The 12,312-nt window shown below is 46.9% G+C and overlaps 1 long non-coding RNA gene across 2 annotated transcripts in view; it reads left to right on the forward strand.

The window, feature by feature from the left end:
- Window positions 1-937: 937 nt before the first annotated feature.
- The window catches only part of LOC123585157, a 50,391-nt gene continuing 39,016 nt past the window's right edge, over window positions 938-12,312 (forward strand). Inside the window, exon 1 of one of the 2 annotated variants that reach the window (XR_006705952.1) lies at window positions 938-1,553. This is a non-coding gene — a long non-coding RNA (uncharacterized LOC123585157). Of the gene's footprint in view, window positions 1,554-1,850; window positions 1,908-12,312 lie in introns of those variants that run through there. The other variant, XR_006705950.1, reaches the window with a different exon arrangement.

Here is a 12,312-nt window from a genome sequence, read left to right on the forward strand (position 1 = left end):
ACAAACGGTGGAGGCAGAATCTGAAGAAGATTTGTCTGTTTAAAAAAAAAAAAAATTTTTTTTTTACGTTTATTTATTTTTGAGAGACAGAGTATGAGCGGGGGTGGAGCAGAGAGAGAGAGAGACACAGAATCGGAAGCAGGCTCCAGGCTCTGGGCTGTCAGCACGAGCCTGACGTGGGGCTCAAACCCACGAGCCGTGAGATCATGACCCGAGCCGAAATCAGACGCTCAACCGACTGAGCCACCCAGGTGCCCCAAGATTTGTCTGATATTTAAATCCTGTGCTCCAAATTGGCTTCACCACATTTACGCCGAGGCTTCCATTAATAGTTGTATGTTGGCAACGAGGAAAGGAGTGAGGCCCATTTTAATCGCACACTTTATTGGTGGACAGAGAGTGGGGGAGAATGGGAACCACGGAGAATGAACTCGGTCATTGATCTCGAGGAGCTATGTTCTGCCACAGCCTTATTATTTGACTCTGGGAGAATCCACTCTCTCTCCTCTGACTTAGTTTTACTGCCAGATTAAAAAAAAACATATATATATATATTCCTAGTGTTTGAAGGGCTCAGTCAACATCTAGGTGAATGACCATATAAAAACTCTAGCAGGTAGGAACACATATGAATATAAATGATAGATTTTAAATACCCCATTTGAAAGCATTCCATACAGAGCGATTAAAAAAGTTTTTATTAACGTTTATTTATTTCTGAGAGAGAGAGAGACAGAGCATGAATGGGGGGAGGAGCAGAGAGAGAGAGAGAGAGACAGAATCTGAAGCAGGTTCCAGGCTCTGAACTGTCAGCACACAGCCGGATGCGGGGCTCGAACTCGTGAACCTCGAGATCATGGCCTGAGCCGAAGTCGGATGCCCGACCGACCCCAGGGCACCCAGGCACCCCCGTGCAGAGTGATTTTAATTTCGTGTTGCTATTGCACTAGACTTAAGTTTCTTCAAGGTAGGCCCCTCGTCTTTGTCAAGGAATCCTCAGATGCTAGAACTGAAAGGGACTTTAGACATCGTAAAAATAATCTGTTTCCTAGACAGGGCCTAGCGCCTTGTCTCGTATTCAGCAGGAGATTATTCAATAGCAGTTGAACAAATGGCGAATGTCTTTATGTGCTTTGTAATCTGACCTCACCTCCGCCCTGGTGCACAAGGACACAAGAACAACCCTGAACCTCTGAGCACATTTTATGCAATCATTAATTGCTCCACGTGGAGTTTCACTGTTTTATGATCTTTTTCCTCCTGAAATGACCTTCACGACAGCTTAGGTGTAGCTTACGAGATCGATCCAGCGTCCCCCAAGCAGCCTGCGGAATTCAGCCCCGATTCAGCCTCTCTCGGACTGCCTGAGGCCCGCCGCGATGACCAAAGCAGCACCTGGTTAACGCCGTGAACCTGGCTCTGCTTACTTCATCGGCCTGAGCTTCACTGGCGGCGCCGGGGGCCAGATCGGTGACCCCACCGCCGCCCCGGCTCGGTGGGTGGGCAACCCCGTGCAGTCACCGAGGTCAGCCGTGGCCCCCTTGAGATTCTTAGTAAGTTTCAGACGAGCCGCTCTGCACCTTCGGTTTGCAGCGGTCTCTGTAATGATGTAACTGCCCTGCTTGGCTCCCTGGGTGCGCCCCTGCGGTTTCTCTCCCCCACAGAGAGCTCCCCGCTCCCCTGCTCAAAGGCAGGCTTACCCCCTGCCCCACCTCGGGAGGAATCTGAAATCTACCTGGCCTTTAGAACAAACTTGTAAATGCACTATTCAAAATAGTCTGCTTTCTTCATGCACGTTGCGAAAGTACTGAAATGGAATGAACCCGGGTTAATCATTGACCGGGGCCAGCCACTAGGCTGTGGGTTCACATACTTATTTCTTTTGACCATCACCTCAGACCCACGAGGTAAGGGCTGCTATTCTGATTTTACACACGGGAGTCTTGAGGCTCAGGGCGTTTGGCGAGTGGCAGGGCCCAGGCACTGAATTCTTTGGTTGGTTTGACTGCAAAGCTCATTCTGATTTCCTTGCTTTTGCTCATCTGAGGCCTGGAAAACCGCCCTCGAGCTCATAGCTTTGCCTCCAAACACTCCATGACCTTTCCCACGGCTTTCACTCCTTCCTTCTTGCACGGGACCTTTCGCAGTTGTTTGGTTAACAATTCGGTCGCGTTACTCTCCCATATCAGGCTTTGAGCTGTAGAGCAACTTTCCCAGGACCGCGCGTGAAATCAGAACTGAAGTAACATCATTGCCTCACTGATGGGGATGGGGGTGGGGTGGGGGGCAGAAAGCAAATGCTGGGACCTGGGTCCAAGCCAACACTTGTGGCATTTGTCTTACCCAGTGGCACGTCCAGCTGCGTCATAGAAGGTGGCGGCCACGTACTCGTCTCTCTTCCCAAACCTCTGTCCAGACCCTGCTGTGTGCCAGGTACCGTACGAGGCCTTGCAAAGGCCATAATGAAAAAGGCATAGCTCCTGCTTTCCAGAAGGCCACAGACTGGCAGAAAGGCGCTGACTCTTAACCTCAACGTTTTGCTAGCCATGGTTCTGAAGCTGAGGACTCAATCAGGACTCAGAGCAAATTAGGAAATGGATGTGATGTTATTCCTGAAGCTCATTGGAATTCCTGCTTGCCCGAACCTTGTTATCGATTAGGGTCCTTGGTTGGGTATCATCACCGGCATCCTTGGATTCATAGCTGACTGTGGCCAATTTTGCATGACCCTCTACCTTAGCAGATAGAAGTACCATTTTTCAAGATTGACATGAAAAAAACCCCAAAAAACCCAAACAAGTTCCGCCCTGGGTCCCCACCCCCTACCTGGCCGCAGCGCTTTGTAAAATCACTGATTGTTTTAACACCCTCGAGAAGCCAGCAGGGCAAGAAGGCCAGAATTATGCCCAGCCAACACAGGAATGGAGCACAGCTCTCTGGGAGTGTTTCCATGGTAACAGTGATAACAGCTTATATTTATAGACCTTCTATCTCCAAGGAGCTCAAAGCACTTCAGACGCATTATCTTCTGCAGAAGAGAGAGAGAGAAGGACAGAGGGACGGAGAGAGGGAAGAAGGGAGAATGAGAGAGAGAAGGAGGAGGAGAAGGAAGGGAGAAAGGGAGGGAGAGAGGGAGGAAGGGAAGCAGGGAGGGAGGGAGAGCATGAGCAGGAGATGGCAGAGGAGGGACAGAAGGACCGGGCGTGCTATTATACGCATCTCACAGATGGCACAGAATGGGGGCCTCAGTGACCCAAGGTGGCATGGTTAACCAGCGGCAGATGGTAGGCTGGATGGGCTGGAGGGACTCCTGGAGCCCTCACTGCTGGCCTCGGGCAGATGTTAGGGCTGAGCTGCCGAGTCCTAGCCTCTAGCTCTGCTCACTGTCATCTGGGTGATCAGATAACTCCAGGGACGTCAAAGGCAGTTTGGCTCAACTATTGTTGACATGAAACACAGGGGCGATTCTTCTATGGAGATTTGAAGATAATGTTCAGGGCCCTCATAGCCACATAGTCACCAGACAATCCCAGATGGTATTCCCAGGAACGAGAGGCTTCGATGTTCTGATAACCTCAGACAAAAAGGACTGCACACACGTATAGAGGGTCTACACCCATTGATGGAAGTGGTTCTTTAAACCCATTTCACAGTGCCCCTAGGACCGTCGGAGGGAAAGCATCTCGAACCATCCGCCCTGAGGCACACACCTGTCCCATTAGACGTGAAAGGTGGGGTAGATTTATTTGAAGGCTACAGCCTGGGAACTTGAAAATGAGTTCTGTGAATCCCCGATCTGCCATTTTTTTTTTCTCTTTTTGGTGTTGTTTACAGAGCACTTTGTATGGGTAAAGCCACAACCTCTGTAGAGGCGTAAACCCTGAGGTGGGTCGCAGCGATCTCGAACTCCTTCATCGGGGAGTCATTTCCGTCCTCATTCCTTTTTAGTCGGAGTTTACCAACCCTGGTCCTGGCGTCTCACCCTCCTAGACCTTCTGTCCCTCTGCCCCCGCCCGCCAACCTCTTCACTCCCCATTTGGTCTTTAGAAAATAAGATCTATCTTCTCTTTTACAAAGACCTGTGATCTGCAGAAGATTCAGCCAACACTTGGCAGCCCTGAGAGGTAAGGTCTATCCCCTGTGGGTCCTCAGGGTCCTTCCCGAACAATCATGCTGGTTCCTACATCGCTTCTTGTCCACCTTCACGGGCTTCAGGGGGCCCCCCCTGGGTTAAGGGGTTGTAGTTTGGTAACTCGAGTGGTTGAGCCTCAGGAAGGTTTAAAATGTTTGATTTACAGGGGTGTCCGGGTGGCCCTTCTGGCCCCTAGCTTTGTGCCATAGGCACTCGGTATTTGTAAATGAGTGACAGTTGTGTGGCTCCACCCTCCTTCCCTCCCTCTGTCCTCACACCTTTTTCTTGGCTCCCTATTTGTCTTCCTTGAGGGTCCCGCGCATCCTGGCCCCTCCAGCTGGTTGCCATGTAGCATTTCATCTTTCCCCGTCCCAGCCCTTAACCACACAGCAGGGCGTTTGCTTATGCTCACATGAGTTCCTGGACGTCTTCTGTCTAGGTGTCTGTTGTATGTAGAAAACAGTATTTTGAAGGTTTACGCTTTGGGTTAAAAATTAATATTCTACTTATTAAAGTTAAAATTGGAAAAATATAGTTTATTTTAGTTCAGCTTACAGATGTAATTATTTTATTTCTTAGTCCAACAGAGCTTAGCAATCATTCCTAAAGGGCCTACGAATAAAGTGCGGTAATTACCTCTTAACACGTTGAGCCGTAATTCCAAATTTTATGTACACATTCATATACGCATGTACATATATACAGCACACACACATATATATCCATATCTATTTGAATTATCAGACAAAGCTTTCCGGAGTACTTTCATACTTACATACATTTGAGCCCTTAAATTTATAAATACAAGGTTGCAGAGTTGTCTTATATGTTCCAATAAATTTAGTAAGAATTCAACTTAAAATTGTAAAACTCTGCATTCGTTACTCAATTGTATTTTATTTTATTTTATTTATTTATTTTTTTAATGTTTATTTATTTTTGAGACAGAGAGAGAGCACGAACAGGGGAGGGGCAGAGAGAGAGGGAGACACAGAATCTGAAATGGGCTCCAGGCTCTGAGCTGTCAGCACAGAGCCCGACGCGGGGCTCGAACTCACAGACCGTGAGATCATGACCTAAGCCGAAGTCGGACGCTTAACCGACTGAGCCACCCAGGCGCCCCTACTCAATTGTATTTTAAAGTGGCATTATGAGGCGACCATTCTAATTTGCCCAATTCTCTTAAAAATTACAAACACACAAAACAGTAAATATATACGATTTTCTCTTTAACATGGGCTATAAAATTCTATGGTTTGGCTCTCTCACGTCTTTCCAGGCTTCATTCTCAATCTTCCTGATGTTAAGAAACACATACCTGGGGGGGCGCCTGGGTGGCGCAGTCGGTTAAGCGTCCGACTTCAGCCAGGTCACGATCTCGCGGTCCGTGAGTTCGAGCCCCGCGTCGGGCTCTGGGCTGATGGCTCAGAGCCTGGAGCCTGTTTCCGATTCTGTGTCTCCCTCTCTCTCTGACCCTCCCCGTTCATGCTCTGTCTCTCTCTGTCCCAAAAATAAATAAACGTTGAAAAAAAAAAAATTTAAGAAACACATACCTGGGGCACCTGGTTGGTCACCCGGGTCTGCCTCTGGATGTTGGCTTGGGTTCGTGAGTTCGAACCCCGCATTGGGCTCTGCACTTGACAGGGTGGAGCCTGCTTGGGATTCTCTCTCTCCCTCTCTCTCTGCCCCTCCCATAAATATTAAAAAAAAAAGAAGAAGAAGAAGAAGGAGAAAGAAACACATACTCTATCTAAAGGAAGACATTTGCCACACAGTTTACGAGCAGAGTTTTGGCCAGGACGTTGGTTTGCTCACCGTTGAAGGAACTTTTTGAACGGGTAGGAGTTGGAGACTTTCACACTAAAAAGGTGGCTCTCCCAGGTCCCCCGGCACTTTGTCTAATTCTTTGTGCCCTCAAGGAGGTCTGAAGCCCCTGTTCTTGTTGACTGGGTTTTGCCTTTCCTTGGAGCCTTAAAATTGGGAAATATATTCACAAGTAATGCAAACTTGATGGGGTGTTAAGGTTTGTACACTTTATCTTCTTGCTGGTATCAAATCCTAAACACTAGATAACTAAATACGGAAGAACTTAATACGAAAAATAAATAGCAGACAGATTTGATCTCGATGGGGTTCTCAGTTCCTTCACAGTCTCTGTGTCGTACCACCCTTAAGGTTATTCGTTTGATATCCTGTTGAACTTCGTTTGCCTAGTCCCAACTCTTGAGGTCATTCGCCCCCCCCCCACCCCCCATCCCGCTCCTTGCGTCCTCCATTAGGCGGTGAGCTCTCTCAGGGTAGGACAAGCCGTGAGCCCAGAAGTCAGCACATTGGTCGGCACAGAGCAGACAAACGTTGTCATCTGACCCTCCAGCTACAGGCCGGCAGGGAGACACCTGTAGCCGAACCCAGGGGTGGTTATGGCCCATTGCACGGAGACAGACGGTGCGCTGTGGGCAAGGAGGTGTTAGAGAGGACTTAGGAGGGGCTTGGGCTGGCTCGTGTTGGGGTGATTTGGGGTGGGGCCTCGGGAAGCTGACTTTGCTGTGAATCGGATGCTGCCAGAGAGCAGAGATCACCGTGATGGGGAGGTTGGCGGGAGGAAGGCGAGAGACGCGACCGGGACAGAAACGGCAGTCATTCCTGCTAGTCAGGAAGGGGATGTTGGCTCGTTTGGGGGTTTCGACAATGCCCGCGTTCTTGTCTGTTCAGACACATCACAGAGCCCTCTTGTCTGGAACTCGCTTCATCGCCGTCACGGGGTGGCCTGTTCCGCTCTCGGGTGAAATTGTTTCTGTTCCACGGAAACATCAAGACCTGGCCACGAGTGCCGGGCCAGCTGGCAGTGGCAGCAAGGGGTAGCCGTGGTAGGAGTCTGGCTCCCGTGTGGACTCTAGGACAACCCTAGGTGGCCGAAGGGCCAGATCCCATCCTCCTGCTCCGCCCTCGCTGGGCCTCGGTTGCCGGTTCCTCTTCCTCCTCCTCTCACCATCTCTGTTGGTAACTGGTACCTTTCAGTGTAGCAACACTGTCCTTGGAGTCTGGAGAGCAAATCAGAGGTGCTCAGGGGCTCAAGGCCGGCTGGCCAGCGGGCGTTCCCTCCCCTCGCGCGGGCGCTCGCCCGTCCTCCTCCAGCCCAGACCTTCCACCCTGGCTGTTGGAGTCAGTCAAGCTGGCACGGACCAGGCTCTCAGCCCCCTGCGGCTTACTTGCCAAAAATATTTCTGCAACTGGAATGCAATTTGGAAAATGTCTTACAAACAGAGTATCTTGGAGAATATTTTAACTTCCCTGATCAAGGTATGATGCACTACTCTTCCGGATAATATAGCTCTCCCAGTGCTTAGAGGTGGAGATCCTGGTTCACCCCGGTCCCTGACATCACCCCGGTCCCTTCAGTTGGACACCTTTCAAACGGAATTTGACGGGATCCCAAACATAACATGCTTAGAGTGCAGAGAAATGCTTAAGAGCCTGGCTCAGAGAACTTTGACTAGGGGGGAAAGAAAAGTCCAGAGACGAGTCTGTCCCACTATCCTACTCTCACTAGCCATGCAGAATCACTTTGATAAAGGCAACTTTTGGAGAACTACTCAAACATTTAGAAGATAAGAGTATACATATTTATATGCATATAAATATATATGTACGGCTCACATACCCACACGTATACAACATATATAATATATAACATATACATCATATATAACACATATATCGTATAGATCATGTATATATGATACACACACATCATACGATATATATACATCTTCTTCCTCATTTGACTGATGCTGTGATTGTGTTAGCAATAACGATGACCTTCCTTGGCAAATGCTTACTAAACCGACAGAATGAAGAAGGCCTTGATTACTCCTTGGTTTTTAAATTAAATTGCAGGGTATCTTTAATCAATCAACCCTACCAATGAACCAACAAGTGCCTTTCCTGAGAGGAACTGTCAAGTGAACAAGTAAATGGCTGGAAGTGGAAAATAGGCAAAATGTAGTGGTTTATTTATTGTTGATGGACACTGACCTCTTTATAGACTTCAGTTTTAGCTTTTATGAATATGTCAAGGGCAAAGTACAGAATCCAAGTATGCAATAAGATCCTTGTGTAATGGGGCATTCACTGTTCTGAGAGCTGAGAGACCTGACTTCTAGTATCATCTTAGTTGTTAAGCGTTGACCTTAAGCAAACGCGCAAACAAAAATGTCTGGATCTCGGTTTTTGTAAAATCAGAGGAATTACACTAACAGGTTTGGTAGGTTGCTTACATCTTAAATATTCCAGATTTTACAGGGATACATGCATTTAGTCAATTATTTAATACAGGAAGCTCACAAGAAATAATAACTCTTATCGTTAGTGCATGCTGCCACCAGGTGAGGGTAATGTTTTGCCCATAAGATCGTGTGCTCCAAATTGTAGGCTTTTGCCATACCTGTGTTGTATCTGGGCATGCCGTATCTATATCATATCTGAAACATATGTAATACTCTCACCTTTTGCCTCCTTTAAAACAAATATTTGTTTAAACATTAAGCTTAGCCATTATCACGTACTTGCTGGCCTGAGTCTCGGTCTGCTCATGATCTGATTTTATCTATCGCCTATAAATGCTTCTTGGCCTGGAAGCTTGGGCTGGGCTCCTGGTAGGAATAATATAGTACATATCTGGGCCACTAAGATCCTGAAAAAAAAAAAAAAAAACTTTGTCCAACCAGAAAAAAAGTCATTTCCCTATTTCTCCTCAGGACGGGGGGAAAACAAAAATGCTGGATCTCAGTTTTTGTAAAATTAAGGGAATTACACTAACAAGGTTAGTAGGTTGCTTACATCTTAAATATTCCAGATTTTACAGGGATACATGCATTTAGTCAGTAATTTAATACAGGAAGCTCACAAGAAATAATAACTCTTATCATTAGTGCATGCTGCTACCAGGTGAGGGTAATGTTTTGCCCATAAGATTGCCCATAAGATTTATGCTTTGCATAAAGATCCCAGATATTAACAGCTTAATTATATGCCTATTGAAAACGTAAACATTATAGCAAGCATTTCTGATAAAGAAATTTTAGGTCGTTTTCTTGGTGAGCATCTTTAAAAACCTGCATAGGAAGTGAACTATTTTAACAATAGCCTATCTGAAAAGACTTGTTTATTTTTATTATTGGGTACCCTATGTTAAATAAAACAAAAACACAAATTCACAGGGTTTTTCAAACGCTTTTATACAAAGAGTTTCGGGAAAGAAGGCCCTTCTCATGAGCTTGGTTTCGGTGCCCAAAGCTTGATCCCGTGACCTTCAGTAGCAAGATCATACCCACAACATGTGGCAGCTGGAGACAAAGAAGGAAGGACATTAGGAAACATTCGGAGGACAGAATGTCTGGCATTAAAACCTCCCATTAGCACCAGAGCCTGCCTTAGGCACACCGATCTACTCTATTGACTTTGGCAGTGCGTCTACCTTGTCATGCCAATAAAGTTAACTGAGGTTGAAAATTGATTGATAACACAACCCAGTTCTGTCTGTCTCTCCTTTCCCTTGGTCTGCGATTTGGCTTAGCTCAATGTGGCAGAACCCCCTCTTTCCGTCCCCGTGTTCTTCCTCCTCTCTGGGTCAGGACCTGGGTAGCCCCTTCCTGTGGGAGAGGCAGGCTGCCTCAGGAAATCGTCTTTCCTGGCCTCCTCCTACATCTTCAGGCACTTGATGTCTGTTTAAGGAAAATTAAGCTGCTATGTACTCTGCGAAGTGTATTCAATGGTGTTCTGTCTACAGACGTATGTGTGCCTAGTTAATCCATTTAGGCAGAAAAAAAAAAAATAACATGACTCTAGCTAAAATAGTCTCAGCAACATGAGAAATGCTTTAGCACCTGCTCCACAGCTCACAGGGCATCCTTCTGACCTTGCAGAAGCTTCTGGACCTTGCAGAAGAGGTGTGCCCCCGGGAACTGTGGATGGAAAAGAGACTGGAGGGGCGAGAGTGCCTGCGAGGTCTCAATCTGAAAGGACAGGAAGGGGAAGGAAGGAGCTACTTAGAAACTACAGGCTGTTAGATCTGCAGATCTCTCTGGTGCTTTCTAGTAGAACCTCCTCATATTGTAGGCAAAGAGGCACAGTCCCCAAAGGGTAGTCGTCTGCCCAAAGACACGTGGCTGATTCAGTGACGAGGCCAACTTGGAATCCCGGGTTTCCTGACTCCTAGTCTGGTAGTGTTTTTCTTCCACCACACTGTCTGTTTTACTTGTGAGAGCTACTGGCACTTCTGGGAGACAACGGACTCTAATTGCAACCTCACCACTGATGTTGGACATGACTTTGGGTGAGTCACTCTCTCGCAGCCTGTTTCGCTCCTTCTTTCAGCTGGGACAGCGCCGGGCCAAGGTGACGCACAGCTACAGCTCAAGCATTCTGGAGATAGGTGCACTCTAGATGTTTTTATTCTGTGTGTTTCAAGGAATGTTCTGAGCGGTCGATTGTACCCACACGTGTCTGCTTTCTTTGTTTTTCTCTACCTGGAGATTGCTTGGTCTCCTGATCAGAGCGTGTTAGAAGCAGACTAAATCTGACTGCTTCTGTATACGAGTTTCGCTTATTCCAGAGATCAACCAAATTCTGCTAGCACGTGAATCCTTCCCTTTGAGGCTGCCCCCAGAATGGCTGAGAAAGTGATTGCACCCGGTAAATCGAGACGGTGAAAACACAACACACAGCTAGGGCTCTCTTAGAATGACCGCCCTTAACAATTTGACCGGGACATTACGAGAGAATAATGACTTGGGCGTTTTTGGCTTTGAGCGAATCTAAAAGTTGAAATGATGTGAACTTCTAAAACAGACACACGAGGCGATAGCTACTCACATTATTAAATGATTCTTTGTGCTTTTTGCAGACTTTTCTTCCATTAGCATAATGGAGAACGCAGCTCAATTTGTACACATCTATTGCGCAAAGTAGCTGACCCCAGATATGCAGAATGCGTTCAGAACCTCGTCTTTGCCACGCATGCACTGCAGTCCTAACAATCTCTGTCTTCTCCCGTTATTGACTCATATTAAAGACGTTGAAAACTGAAAAAATAATGTACGTCTTCTCTACAAGGCACATAGAGCTATTAGGACAGAATAGAAGGTTACCTGCGGTAAGTTTCTAGGAATTGCTCGGTCGGAGGCCATTCTTACTTTAGGGCTGTTGATGTACATCTTCAAACTGCCCTGAAGAAAAGTGGTACCCCCTCCCCCACCATCTGTGAGTTATTTTTTCCCCTGCACTCCCACAGTCATGCCCATTATATTTTAAGATACTATTTTTCAGAACAGTTTTAGGTTCACAGCAAAATTAAGAGGAAGGTACAAAGATTTTCCCACACCCAGTCTGCCCCCACACCTGCACACCCCCTTGCCCCGCAGAGTGCTACGCTTGTTACAACTAGTGAAACCGTACTGGTACAACCTAACCACTCAAAGTCCATCGTTTACATCAGGGTTCACTTTGGGTATTGGACGTACTATGGGTTTGGACAGATAGATGGTGGCATGCATCCGTCATTATGGCATCGTACAGAGTACTGTGACTGCCCTAAAAGTCCTCTGCGTCATGACTGTTGGTCCCTGCTGTCACCTCCTTTTCCCAGCCGAATCTTGCCAATCATGGGTCTCTTCACTGTCTCCAGAGTTTCTCCTTTTCCAGAAGGTCGTATAGCTGAAGTCACACCGTATGAAGCCTTTTCAGATTGGCTTCTTTCAACTCGGCAATGATAGGCATTTAAGGTTTTTCTATGCCTTTCCATAGCTTAGTAGTTCGTTTCTTTTCAGCACCGAATAATATTCCATTGTCTGGATGTCGCATGGTTTATTTATCCATTCACCGACCGAAGGGAAGGGCATCTTGGTTTGTTTCCAGATCTTGGCAATTATGAATGAAGCTGCTGTAAACTCTACGTGCAGGTTTTTGCGTGGATATAAGTTTTCAATTCCTTTGGGTAAATGAGGTAAAAGTGTGTTTAACTTTGTAAGCAATTGTCAAACTGCCTTCGATAGTAGCTGTGCTATTTTGTATTCCCACCGGCAATGAATGAGAGTGTCTGTTTTTTCACATCTTCGCCAGCATTTAGTATTGTCGGTGTTCTGGATTTCGGCCATTCCGATAGGGATGGGGTGGTATGGCGT

The sequence above is a fragment of the Leopardus geoffroyi genome, chromosome C3 (genome assembly GCF_018350155.1).
Source record: "Leopardus geoffroyi isolate Oge1 chromosome C3, O.geoffroyi_Oge1_pat1.0, whole genome shotgun sequence".
In the NCBI taxonomy this organism is placed as follows: domain Eukaryota; kingdom Metazoa; phylum Chordata; class Mammalia; order Carnivora; family Felidae; genus Leopardus; species Leopardus geoffroyi.